This window comes from Chiloscyllium punctatum, chromosome 37 (assembly GCF_047496795.1).
Source record: "Chiloscyllium punctatum isolate Juve2018m chromosome 37, sChiPun1.3, whole genome shotgun sequence".
Lineage (NCBI taxonomy): Eukaryota > Metazoa > Chordata > Chondrichthyes > Orectolobiformes > Hemiscylliidae > Chiloscyllium > Chiloscyllium punctatum.
In genome coordinates this window covers 57,290,620-57,305,571 of record NC_092775.1, presented here as the reverse complement: position 1 = coordinate 57,305,571, position 14,952 = coordinate 57,290,620, and positions in this window count along the sequence as shown.

Genomic DNA, 14,952 nt, shown 5'->3' with positions numbered 1-14,952 from the left:
CATTGGGATATGATTATTGGCACATTTTTCTCAGTTAAGTTAGTCAATCACAGAATCCCTACACTGCTGAAAGAGGCCATTTGGCCCATCAAGTCCACACCAACCCTCCAAAGAGCATCCCACCCAAATCCACCCACCCCATTTCCTGTAACCCTTCATTTCCAATGGCTAGCCCGCCTAGCCCTGGACCATCCTGGACACTGCAGGACAATTAGCACGGCCAATCCGCTTAACTTGCACTATTCGGACTGTGGAAGGAATCCAGAGTCCCTGGAGGAAACCCAAGTGGACGCCAGGAAAGTGTGCAAACTCCACAGAGAGTTGTCTGAGGGTGGAATCGAATCTGGGTCCCTGGTGATATGAGGCAGCAGCGCTAACCATTGAGCCACCATGCTACATGTTGAATTAACAAGCTCCACTGAAATAATTTCACATTTCAAGTTTTAAATTTCTCTACAAAGGCCATGTGATTATGACTGGTATACATGAGTGTTTCTTTATGGACGTGATGGTCATAAACTCAAAATGTTTAAGAGTATTAACAATCTCACTTACAGGCAGTAATAATCTACTTTTTCACTGTAGAGTACTTCTATGTCTTCTTCCCCAGTCAATGGCATCATAGAGTCATAGAGTCACAGCGTGGAGACAGACCCTTTGGCCCAACCCGTCCATGCTGACCAGATATCCCAACCCAATCTTGCCCCATCTGCCAGTACCCGGCCCATATTCCTCCAAACCCTTCCTATTCATATACCTATCCAGATACTTAGATTAGATTAGATTACTTACAGTGTGGAAACAGGCCCTTCGGCCCAACAAGTCCACACTGACCCGCTGAAGCGCAACCCACCCATACCCCTAACCTAACACCATGGGCAATTTAGCATGGCCAATTCACCTAACCTGCACATCTTTGGACTGTGGGAGGAAACCGGAGCACCCAGAGGAAACCCACGCAGACACGGGGAGAATGTGCAAACTCCACACAGCCAGTTTTTTTTTATTTCAAAAATATACTTTATTCATAAATGATTTGATGGTCTGTACATTGGATCATGCCATACATATGTCCATATTGACAAACACAGATTCGACTTTATCCTTGTCCTTTACAATCCTGTGCATTTTTCAATCTTGTATATATACATATATTTGGCTGAGGCATCAGCAGAGCCCAAAAAACGTCTGTATGGGCCCCCTGTTCTTCTTTAGGCAGGCCGATCTTACACGGTGGTCTTTCCCCACCGCGCCTTGGCGGCAGCTGCCCCAAGCTTCAGCGCGTCCCTCAACACGTAGTCCTGGACCTTGGAATGTGCCAGTCTGCAACACTCGGTCGGGGTCAACTCCTTCAGCTGGAAGATCAACAGGTTTCGGACCGCCCAGAGAGCGTCCTTCACCGAGTTGATGATCCTCCAGGCACAGTTAATGTTCGTCTCGGTGTGAGTCCCGGGGAACAGGCCGTAGAGCACAGAGTCCCGCGTCACGGCGCTGCTCGGGACGAACCTCGACAAGCACCACTGCATTCCTCTCCAGACTTCCTCTGCATAGGCACATTCCAGAAGGAGGTGTGTGACAGTCTCGTCCCCCCCGCAGCCACTTCGAGGGCAGCGCGCGGTGCGGCAGAGAGTCCGGGCGTGCATAAAGGATCTCACGGGCAGAGCCCTTCTCACCACCAGCCAAGCCACGTCTTGGTGCTTGTTGGAAAGTTCTGGCGATGAGGCATTCTGCCAAATGGCTTTGACAGTCTGCTCAGGGAACCGCTCGACAGGATCCGCCCTCTCCTTTTCCCGAAGGGTCTCAAGGACGCTACGTGCTGACCACTTCCTGATGGACTTGTGGTCAAAGGTGGTTTTCCTCATAAATTTCTCCACGAAGGACAGGTGATACGGAACGGTCCAACTACTCGGAGCGTTCCGCGGCAGCGAGGCCAGGCCCATCCTTCGCAACACCGGGGACAGGTAGAACCTCAGTACGTAGTGACACTTGGTGTTTGCGTACCGGGGATCCACGCACAGCTTGATGCAGCCACACACAAAGGTGGCCATCAGGGTGAGGGTGGCATTGGGCGTGTTTTTTCCCCCATTGCACCGGTCTTTGTACATAGAGTCTCTTCGGACCCGGTCCATCTTTGATCTCCAAATGAATTGGAAGATGGCCCGGGTGACTGCAGCGGCACAGGTCCTGGGGATAGGCCAGACCTGTGCCACATATAGCAATACTGAGAGTACCTCACACCTGATGACCAGGTTTTTTCCCGCGATGGAGAGCGACCGTTGCCCCCATCTGCCTAGTTTCTGTCTCATCTCCCTGATCCGCTCCTCCCAGGTCTTGGCGCACGCCCCAGCCCCCCCGAACCAAATACCCAGCACCTTCAGGTGGTCAGTCCTGACGGTGAAGGGGATAGAGGATTGGTCGGCCCAGTTCCCGAAGAGCATGGCCTCGCTCTTGCCTCGGTTTACCTTGGCCCCCGAGGCCCGTTCAAACTGGTCGCAGATGCACACGAGTCTGTGCACGGACAGCGGATCCGAGCAGAAAACAGCGACGTCATCCATGTACAGGGAGGCCTTAACCTGCAGGCCCCCGCGGCCAGGAATAGTCACCCCTCTCAGGTTCACATCCTTCCTGATGGATTCGGCAAATGGCTCTATGCAACACACAAACAAGGCAGGAGAGAGAGGGCAGCCCTGCCTGACTCCAGATCTTACAGGGAAGCTATCTGATTCCCACCCATTGACTGAGACTGCACTGACAATGTTGGTGTAGAGCAGTCTGATCCAATTTCCGATTCCCTCCCCAGAGCCCATTTTGGAGAGATCATCTCTCATATACCTGTGTGATATCCTGTCAAAGGCTTTCTCCTGGTCCAAGCTGATCAGGCAGGTGTCCAACCCCCTGTCCTGCACGTAGGCGATCGTATCCCTGAGGAGCGCGAGACTCTCAGAGATCTTCCTGCCCGGTACAGCACAGGTTTGGTCCGGGTGGATCACCGATCCCAGAGCAGACCTGACCCGGTTGGCGATGACCTTTGACAAGATTTTGTAGTCTGCATTTAACAGTGAGATCGGTCTCCAATGTTTGAGTTCCTCCCTCTCCCCCTTCCGCTTGTAGACGAGGGTGATGATGCCTTTCCTCATGGATTCACTCATGGTACCTGCCTGAATCATACTGACATACACCTCCAGCAGGTCCTGGCCAAACAATTCCCACAGAGCGGAATAAACCTCGACCGGTAAGCCGTCGCTTCCGGGAGTTTTATTCTTTTCGAAGGACTCGAGGGCCTTGGTCAGTTCATCCAGAGATCGCGGCTAGTCCAGCCTCTCTCGTGTTCCGTCATCTAGGACCTCCGTGATAGAGGACAGGAACGACTGGGAGGCCGCGCTGTCGGTTGGCTTCGAGTCATACAGGCTGGCGTAGAAGGATTTGCTGATCCTCATGACATCAGCCTGAGATGACGTTACCGAGCCATCTTCTTTCTTCAGGCTGCTGAGCACGGAGCTCTCTTTGTGCACCTTCTGGAAGAAGAAACGTGAGCACGTCTCGTCCTGCTCCACCGAGCGGACCCTGGACCGGAAGATTATCCTGGAGGCCTCCAAGGCAAAGAGTGAGGCTTGCTGGCCCTTCACCTCCTTGAGGTCCTCCGTGACATCGACCCCCATCGTCTGCAGCAGGAGCAGGTTCTGCATACTTTCCTGGAGCTGGGACAGTTTTCCCCGCCTCTCTCTCGCCTCCTGGACACCTTTGAGGATGAAGAACCTCTTGATGTTCCCTTTTACTGTTTCCCACCAGTTCGCTGGGGACTCAAAGAGGGGCTTCACGGTTCTCCAACCTGCGTAATCCCTCTTGAGCTCTTCGATGTTTCCCAGGGTCAACAGCTTAGTGTTCAGTTTCCACGTTCCCTTGCCCGCCCGCTGCTCGTCCTGTAGGTGACAGTCGGCCAGCAGGAGGCAGTGGTCAGAGAAGAACACCGGCTTGACGTCGGTGGATCTGACCGAGAGCGTTCGGGACACAAACAGGTAATCTATCCTTGAGCGGATAGACGCGTCTGCCCGTGACCAGGTGTATCTACGCTGCGCTCCATCTGCAGGGGTGCTGAAGACGTCGTGCAGCTTGGCGTCTTTGACCGTTTCCATCAGGGCCCTGGACGTAGCGTCTGGTTTACTGTCCCCCCCCGCCGGATCGTCCATCTGCATCAATGATGCAGTTGAAGTCTCCGGCCAGAATGACCAGCCTGGACGTAGCCAGCAGCAGTGGAAGCTGTTGCAGGACGGCCAACCATTCACTCTTACCCACTGGGGCGTACACGTTGATTAGTCTCACGGGAGCGTTTCTGTATTTAACGTCCGCGACGAGGAGGCACCCGCCCACCACCTCCTTAACCTCGGAGATGGTGAAGTTGCCTCCCCGCAACAGGATACCCAGGCCGGAGGCGCGGCTATCGTTGCCCCCCGACCACACTGACAGCCCGTGGGCCCACAAGCTCGACCATCTCCTGTAACTGCTGAGGTGCGGTATCCCACACTCCTGCAGAAACAGGACATCGGCTTTGACGTTGACCAGGAAGGCCAGCGTTGAAACACATCGCGTAGCCGCTTTAATGCTACGCACATTTATGCTGGCAATTTTAAACCCCATTTTACCAGTTTACGGGGTTACCAGTGTCCATTTTCTTCTGGTCTTGCTCCAGTGGGGTAGCTGCGTGCATCCCCGTGGTGACAGCAAACTGCTGGACCCTCCCAGGGCTGAGGTAGTTGTCCAGCTCCACGCTGGAGTCATTTCCCCGCTCTGGTGTCATCGTGTCGGACCCAGGGTCCTCATCGCCCCGTTCTCCATCTGACAGCAGGGCTGTCACTGGGACGCTGCTCCCAGTTCCCTGGAGCTGTGGGCCGGTGGGTACCCCTTGGTTCTCACCGGGTAGGGGGACGCCTTCACCCACCCCCTCAGAGGGATCGTCTTTTCCTTCTTGGGCGGTGCTGCCCTCCTTTCTCCCCACGGCGCTCTGCCTCTTCCTCCGGAGGCGACCCTTCTTGCGCCCATCCTCACCCTCGGAGGAGCTGCCTGTATCCTCCTCTTGGAGGTGTCTCTTCCCCCTTCGCTTGGTGGCTTTGGGGCCCTCGAGAGGTTTCCTTTTCCTGTTTTTAACGATAATCCAATCCTCTGCCTCCTTTGATCCCTCCTCTTCCATTTCCTCCGTCTGTCTTGCAGGAGCTTGGGTCGGCTGCTGCATCTCCCCGCTGTCTGCCGCCTGCTCCTCTACAACTTTCCCTTCCTTCTGGGTGCCTCCAGACACCGTTCCTTTGCTGATTTGCGGTACCTCGCTGGACTTTGTCAGTCCGCGGCTCGTGTTGCCACCTCCGGCCATCTGTGCGTAAGTGGCGGCTCCTCGTCTTGGGCAGGTCTTGTACATGTGGCCCACCTCCCCGCACAGGTTGCAGCTCTTTTCCTCCTGACAGTCCTTAGTCAAGTGACCCTCCTGTTTGCAGTTCCTGCAGATGGTCTCTTTGCAATCCACCGCCACGTGTCCCGACTTCCCGCAGGTTCGGCACACTTTGGGCTGCCCTGCATATGTCAGGTAGCCTCTGCTCCCTCCGATTGCGAAGCTCGAGGGTGGGTGGAGGATGTTCCCACTGTCATCGGCCCTCAGAGTTACCTTGACCTTGCCTCTTACTGGTCCAGATCCCAAAGGGGTCGATCACATCAGTGGCTTCTCCCTCAACTTGGACGTACCTTCCCAGGAAGGTCAGGACATCAGCCGCTGGAACATAGGGGTTGTACATATGGATTGTAACAACCCGATTCCTCTGTGCAGGAAGCACACACAATGGGGTCGCCGACAAGATGGAAAACAGTGGCTCCCCTTCCTTTTCCTTGAACACCTTCAGGAGCTGTCTGCACTGCTTCACGCTTCTGAAGGTCACATCGAAGTAGCCTGCCCCAGGGAAATCCTGCAGGCAGTACACGTCTGCTGCTGCAAGCCCACAACACTCCAGCAGAACTTTCTTCACAAACACCGTCCAATCCACCGGTGTGTGCTCCTCCACCTTCTTCACAGTCACCCTGACTGTGTTCCGAATGCCCTGGCCCGGGCGGCGAGTGGCTGCTGAGGCCATAGCTCAGAGGTTGGCTGGTCCCTGAATTGGTGTTGGAATTGCAAACTCCACACAGCCAGTTGCCTGAGGTGGGAATTGAACCGAGGTCTCTGGCGCTGTGAGGCAGCAGTGCTAACCACTGTGCCACCATGCCGCACATACCTTTTAAATGTTGTAATTGTACCAGCCTCTACCACTTCCTCTGGCAGCTCATTCCATACACATACCACCCTCTGCATGAAAAAGTTGCCCCTTAGGTCTCTTTTATATCTTTCCCCTCTCACCCTAAACCTATGCCCTCTAGTTCTGGACTCCCTGACACCATTGAAAAGACTTTGTCTATTTATCCTATCCATGCCCCTCATAATTTTGTAAACCTCTATAAGGTCACCCCTCAGCCTCTGACGCTCCAGGGAAAACAGCCCCAGCCTGTTCAGCCTCTCCGTATAGCTCAAACCCTCCAACCCTGGCAACATCCTTGTAAATCTTTTCTGAACCCTGTCAAGTTTCACAACATCTTTCCGATAGGAAGGAGACCAGAATTGCACATAATATTCCAACAGTGGCCTAACCAATGTCCTGTACAGCCACAACATGACCTCCCAACTCCTGTACTCAATACTCTGACCAATAAAGGAAAGCATACCAAAAGCCTTCTTCACTATCCTATCTACCTGCGACTCCACTTTCAAGGAGCTATGAACTTGTACTCCAAGGTCACTTTGTTCAGCAACACTCCCTAGGACCTTACCATTAAGTGTATAAGTCCTGCTAAGATTTGCTTTCCCAAAATGCAGCACCTCGCATTTATCTGAAGTAAATTCCATCTGCCACTTCTCAGCCCATTGGCCCATCTGGTCCAGATCCTGTTGTAATCTGAGGTAACCCTCTTTGCTGTCCACTACACCTCCAATTTTGGTGTCATCTGCAAACTTACTAACTGTACCTCTTATGCTCGCACCCAAATCATTTATATAAATGACAAAAAGTAGAGGACCTAGTATCGATCCTTGTGGCACTCCACTGGTCACAGGCCTCCAGTCTGAAAAACAACCCTCCACCACCACCCTCTGTCTTCTACCTTTGAGCCAGTTCTGTATCCAAATGGCTAGTTCTCCCTGTATTCCATGAGATCTAACCTTGCTAATCAGTCTCCCATGGGGAACTTTGTCGAATGCCTTACTGAAGTCCATATAGATCACATCTACTGCTCTGCCCTCATCAATCCTCTTTGTTACTTCTTCAAAAAACTCAATCAAGTTTGTGAGACATGATTTCCCACGCACAAAGCCATGTTGACTATCCCTAATCAGTCCTTCCCTTTCCAAATACATGTACATCCTGTCCCTCAGGATTCCCTCCAACAACTTGCCCACCGCCGAGGTCAGGCTGACCGGTCTATAGTTCCCTGGCTTGTCCTTACCACCCTTCTTAAACAGTGGCACCAGGTTTGCTAACCTCCAGTCTTCCAGCATCTCACCTGTGACTATCGATGATACAAATATCTCAGCAAGAGGCCCAGCAATCACTTCCCTAGCTTCCCACAGAGTTCTCAGGTACACCTGATCAGGTCCTGGGGATTTATTCTCCTTTATGTGTTTCAAGATATCCAGCACTTCCTCCTCTGTAATATGGACATTTTTCAAGATGTCACCATCTATTTCCCTACAGTCTATATCTTCCATATCCTTTTCCACAGTAAACACTGATGCAAAATATTCATTTAGTATCTGCTCCATCTCCTGCGGCTCCAAACAAAGGCCGCCTTGCTGATCTTTGAGGGGCCCTATTCTCTCCCTACTTACACTTTTGTCCTTAATATATTTGTAAAAATCCTTTGGATTCTCCTTAATTCTATTTGCCCCAAAGCTATCTCATGTCCCCGTTTTGCCCTCCTGATTTCCCTCTTAAGTATACTCCTACTTTCTTTCTTCTCTTCGAAGGATTCATTCGATCTATCCTGTCTGTACCTGACATATGCTTCCTTCTTTTTCTCAACCAAACCCTCAATTTCTTTAGTCATCCAGCATTCCCTTTACCTACCAGCCTTCCCTTTCACCCTGACAGGAATATACTTTCTCTGGATTCTTGTTATCTCATTTCTGAAGGCTTCCCATTTTCCAGCCGTCCCTTTACCTGCAAACATCTGCCTCCAATCAGCTTTTGAAAGTTCCTGCCTAATACCGTCAAAACTGGCCTTCCTCCAATTTAGAAATTCAACTTTTAGATCTGGTCTATCCTTTTCCATCACTATTTTAAATCTAATAGAATTATGGTCGCTGGCCCCAAAGTGCTCCCCCACTGACACCTCAGTCACCTGCCCTGCCTTATTTCCCAAGAGTAGGTCAAGTTTTGCACCTTCTCTAGTAGGTACATCCACATACTGAATCAGAAAATTGTCTTGTACACATTTAACAAATTCCTCTCCATCTAAACCCTTAACACTATGGCAGTCCCAGTCTATGTTTGGAAAGTTAAAATCCCCCTACCATAACTACCCTATTATTCTTACAGATAGCTGAGATCTCCTTACAAATTTGTTTCTCAATTTCCTTCTGACTATTGAGAGATCTATAATACAATCCCAATAAGGTGATCATCCCTTTCTTATTTCTCAGTTCCACCCAAATAACTTCCCTGGATGTATTTCCGGGAATATCCTCCCTCTGATCAGCTGTAATGTTATCCCTTATCAAACATGCCACTCCCTCTCCTCTCTTGCCTCCTTTTCTATCCTTCCTGTAGCATTTGTATCCTGGAACATTAAGCTGCCAGTCCTGCCCATTCCTGAGCCATGTTTCCATAATTGCTATGATATCCCAGTGCCATGTTCCTAACCATGCCCTGAGTTCATCTGCCCCTTGCATTGAAATAAATGCAATTTAATTGATTAGTCCTACCTTGTCCCTGCCTGCCCTGACTGTTTGACTCAGTTCTGTTCTCACCTGTACCAGTCTCAGGTTGATCTCTTTCCTCACTATCTCCCTGGGTCCCACCCCCACCCCCACCCCCCCCCCTTACTAGTTTAAATCCTCCTGAGCAGTTCTTGCAAATTTCCCTGCCAGTATATCAGTCCCCTTCCAGTTTAGGTGCAAACCGTCCTTCTTGTACAGGTCACTTCTACCCCAAAAGAGATTCTAATGATCCAAAAATATGAATCCTTCTCCCATACACCAGCTCCTCAGCCATGTATTCATCTACTCTATCCTCCTATTCCTGCCCTCACTAGCTCGTAGCACTGGGAGTAATCCAGATATTAGTCCTCTTGAGGACCTCCTTTTTAAATTCCTGCCTAACTCTCAGTAATCTCCCTTCAGAATCTCAACCTTTTCCCTTCCTATGTTGTTGGTTCCAATGTGGACAATGACCTCTTGCTGGCCCCTCTCCCCGTGAGAATATTCTGCACCCTCTCTGAGACATCCTTGATCCTGGCACCAGGGAAACGACACACCATTCTGATTTTTCTCTGCTGGCCACAGAAACGTCTGTCTGTACCTTGGACTGGAGAGTCCCCTAACACAATTGATCTCTTGGAACCCGACGTCCCCCTCATTGCCTTCAACACCAGAAACTTGGCTGTTTGTGCTACGTTCCCCTGTACCTTGGACTGGAGAGTCCCCTAACACAATTGATCTCTTGGAACCCGACGTCCCCCTCATTGCCTTCAACACCAGAAACTTGGCTGTTTGTGCTACGTTCCCCTAAGAATCTATCACCCCCTACATTTTCCAAAACAGCGTACCTGTTTGAAATGGGGATAGTCACAGAAGGCCCCTGCACTACCTGCCTACCTCTCTTACCTTTCCTGGAGTTAACCCATCTATGTGACTGTATCTGGGACTTTTCCCTCTTCCTATAACTGCCATCCATCACATACTGTTGCTGTTGCAAATTCCTCATTGCTTCTAACTGTCTCTCAATTGCTTTTTAAAAATGTTTCGCAAAATCAGGAGCTAATACCAATTCAATCATTAGGATTGCCTTCAGCTTCTCAGAACCACTTTGCCACTCTTTTGATCGGATTAATTATTTTTGTTGTTTTCGGACTAAATCTGTTCATGTTGCAGCTGTTGTATCAGTTCTGACTTGGAAAAAACACATCCCCAGAAACCTCTTGATTTTCTATTTGGGTTTAGCAACTGGGATTTGATCACAGCCTTCACTTCCACTGCTCTTGGCAATACTTGCTCTTAGTTCACCATGTGTCCTTGTCATTTTTTTAGTATAACCTTTGAGAAAATACCAAGTCAAATGAATTGGCCAGAGGGAATCTGGACATTGAAAACACAGAGTCAATTGACAGGGAAAGTGAACTTGCGAAACCAAGAGGAGCTTACACATTGTAGGATAAGGGCAGGTGTTGCCAAGAGCAGTGAAGTGCTCCAATAACGTCTCCTTCCTAAAGTTAAATGAGAAATCGTGAGATTTTTAGGAGTGTGTGTAATCCAGTGGACATTTTGTGCATAATTACAGCATAATAGCAATACCTTGTAGGAGTTTGCTAAAGAAGCAGTATTTTCAGTGGAATGTTAGGCAGCTGTTGAGAAGTTGAGGAAGTCCTTAGAAATAGACCTATGTTGGCCATACTTGATTTTTCGAGTCCTTTAAGAAAGGCAGTTCATGCTAATTGGTGGGGGTGGGGATGATGGTTAGGTGTATTCCCATTGAAGGATGATGAGTCACAAGTGGTGGCACGGTGGCACAGTGGTTAGCACTGCTGCCTCACAGCGCCAGAGATCTGGGTTCAATTCCCGCCTCAGGCGACTGTCTGAGTGGAGTTTGCACATTCTCCACTTGTCTGTGTGGGTTTCCTCCGGGTGCTCCAGTTTCCTCCCACAGTCCAAAGATGTGCAGGTCAGGTGAATTGGCCATGCTAAATTGCCCATAGTGTTAGGTAAAGGGGTAAATGTAGGGGTATGGGTGGGTTGCGCTTTGGCGGGTCAGTGTGGACTTGTTGGGCCGAAGGGCCTGTCTCCACACGGTAATGTAAGTCAGTGCAGTAGTTTTGTCAGTATTTTTGTACTGAAGCTCTAAACCAGCATCAGAGGAACAACTCTCCTGAGAGACTTTTGGATTATTATCGACTCTTTAACACTTCGCAGTCCATGTGTGACATGGCAACAGAGAAACATTGATCTACAGAGACCATAATCCTTGAACAATTTTAAACTCAAAAATGTAAGACTGTTCCTGCATTTGAAACTTGAAAGGGTTCAGAAAAGCTTTACAGTGATGTTGCCAGGTTTGGAGGGTTTGAGCTACAGGGAGAGGCTGAATAGGCTGGGGCTGTTTTCCCTGGAGCATCAGAGGCTGAGGGGTGACTTTATAGAGGTTTATAAAATGATGAGGGGAATGGATAGAATGAATAGTCAATGTCTTTTACCCAGATAGAGCAGTCAAAAACAAGAGGGCATAGGTTTAAGGTGAGAGGGAAGAAATTTGAAAGGGACCTAAAGGCCAGCTTTTTCACGCAGAGGGTGGTACGTGTATGGAATGAGCTGCCAGAGGAAGTGGTGGAGGCTGGTACAATTGCAACATTTAAAAGGGATCTGGATGGGTATATGAATAGGAAAGGTTTGGAGGGATATGGACTAAATGCTGGCAAGTGGGACTCAATTAATGTAGAATATCTGGTGGATATTAGATTATTTACAGTGTGGAAACAGGCCCTTCAGCCCAACAAGTCCACACCGCCCCGCTGAAGCGCAACCCACCCATACCCTTACATCTACCCCTTACCTAACACTACGGACAATTTAGCATGGCCAATTCACCTGACCAGCACATCTTTGGACTGTGGGATGAAACCGGAGCACCCGGAGGAAACCCACGCAGTCACGGGGAGAACATGCAAACTCCACGCAGAGAAGGTGGGAATTGAACCCAGGTCTCTGGCGCTGTGAGGCAGCAGTGCTAACCACTGTGCCACCGTGCCGCCCAAATATGTAGAATATTCAGATGGATCCTATGTTTTAGCCATTTAATTTAAAGATTGTTTGCATTGCTGGAAAACATAATGTATTTGAACCTAAATGGTCACAGGCGTAACATAATAGAGCAAGATAAGTTTAAAAAATATCTGAGGAAGACCCTGAATGTCACAATGGATACAGACAGTTTATTACAGGACAGAAGACCATTGGGCCTATTATGTCGGCACTGGCTCTCTGAATGAGGCATGCCTGTGGTGCACCTCTCCCTTGCCTTCTCCCTGTAACCCTGCATCGTCTCAACAATCCAATTCCCTCCTGAACACCATTACTGTGAATTCCTTGGTTATTGGCATGGACTGGAGAGATAATGATGATGTATCAAATGACTGGAAGGAAGCTGAGCGAAATCTGAGGAAGGAGGCACAATGAGTGCATATAGATAAATGTACACAGACTACTGCAGGGTCTTTAAGAACTGATCAGAGTCACAGTCAGATCTGCTAAAAGATTCAACATACATCAGCATGTGGAAGCTGAGGGTAGTGATGGAGCATCCAAAAACAAGAGCTGGAGAAAAGGTTACACAGGTGGAAAACCACCGAAATACATAGACCTTGAAAGGAAAAGATTTTTCAACTCCCCACTGAGCAGCCAGCATGACCTGAGCATTGGGGTCAAAGTCTGAAAAGACATCAGTCAGAGCTCCACAGCTCCTCCAGGGGAAACATCTTTTCCACTTTAAGATTATTCCCAAAGGCAGCGTGCTCACATGGGAAGTCAGGTATTAAACAGCCTCAGGATTGAACAAAACAAACCAGTAAGATCAGGTCAGTACAAGCAGATTCATCGCTGATGGTCATTGACTGAGACATCATCCTCTTACAACAACATCTTGAAAGCCACATATTTATGGGATCAAAAGATATATTCTTTGAATAGGGAAGGTTTAACAAACACAGATAGAGATGCATCAATTCCTACATTAACTTCCTTTATAAATTCATAGACAATCATGCAGATGGCAGCCTAAGGGACAAATTAATATGAGACCATATAGTCGTAGGGGTGAGGTGTCTGATTCTTACAGTCAAAGGAGGATTTAATACTGGCACAGTTAATGAGGCAGTCTGAGATTTGGAAGCAAAATTAGGAGATCTTGGAGAGTCCAAGGCTCCATAGCCAAGCAAGTCCACGCAATTTATAGATCAAAAACTGGAAGGGCCTGGCCAAACAAACCCGCCAAAAATGGAGAAAGGCAGTGAATTGCCAACTTGAAATGTTTCCGATGAAGTGAGAACAAGGCACATAAATGTGGCCGATGCCCAGCCACAGATCTGAATGCTGCAAAAGTGGTGAATTCATTCTAAAAGAATTTATAATTCTGGACCTGCCAATAATGGAGATAAATGACAACATAGTTCAAAACACAGCCATAGAGGCCAGACATCCTTGGAGAGATTGATGACCAAGACAGCAATAGTGGGTCAATAAATCTGGAAGCACAAGGATGTTCTGTGATGTTTGACTGAGACATTGGGGCTGGTGTTAGCATACTAGTTGAGAAGGTAAAATGGCTGAAACAGAGTTAAAAAGCCTTTTTAATCGAACCGCAAGGTCCTGGATGAACACATTTGAAAGTCAAAAGTCACACCTTGGCAAGATCAACAATTGAAAGCAGAAAAATAACTGAGCCACCTGACATTTTAAAGAATCTTGAATCTTCACTTCATCGCAAGAAAGACTGACTGAGATTAAAATGATATTTAAAGTAGGTAACATTGCTGAGGAAGATGATGGAGAATTTGGGAAGCATATATATTATATATATATATATATATATATACACTTGATAAACTCAAAATGAGGACAATATTACATTTCTAGTGTTTGTTCTCTTATTGTAGATCTCAAATGTCTCTTTGCATCTCAAAGTTATCAGCAGTGGTTTTGTCCTCATGTCTATCAGTTACAGTTCTCCTTCCATTATGTCACCTGTAACCTGTATTCAGATGATCTCACAAGTTAGGTCTTCCATTTTCTGTCATATCACCCTTTTTGTGCTATGAAAGTTCCACGAAACATTGCTTTGCTAACAATATTTTTGTTCTTCCAGCGTTTGTACGATCAGCGTATGTTAAAGCACAAGGGTATCTTCCATCGAAACTAGAAGTCCAACCGTATTTGATATTTTGTCGCAGACCCATAATCTAAATGCCAACATGGATTGGGAATTTTCAAATGAAATTTCTGCTACTTTGCATACAATCTGCTGAATTTCAGTACATATTCTTCTCTAATACTGCCCTTAGTCTTTCGAAATTTGTCAAAATCCAACAATGCCTCATGATAAGTTAGTAGATCATCTTTTTAATCCATGGCAATTAACAATCTGTCCAAACCATCATTCGTGTTCAAATCATTAAGCTCCAATTCTGAAAAATCTTTGCTTCTTATCCTGCTCCCATATATTAATTAAAGTGCGAACATCGTTCCTCAGTAATGCAGGTCCACGTTGTAACTTCAATCTTCCACTGGTCATAAGGCTCGTTTTCAGAATGGGAGTGAGTAATCAAAACTTGACATTAAAAACCTTTGAAAACAAAATGATTTTGACCTCTCTAAAGTACTGTCTCTCTTTTGGCTCCAGGAATGTTATAAAAGACACAGCAATTTGTGTTTCTGATATGAACTGCTAAGCATTAACCTTCAATTGAATTACTTGCAATCAAGTGGTACTTGCTGAGCAATAACCAGCTCAGTTTGGGATCTGCCAGGGCCACTCAGCTCCTCATCTCATTCCAGCTTTGCTCCAATTAAATTATTTCAAGTTTTATAGATATACCTGCAGTGGCTTCTTTAAACAAGGTAAATTCAAGCTCACTGTAGACATGAGAAAAATATTTTAACAAGACTTCTGAGAAATCACAAGA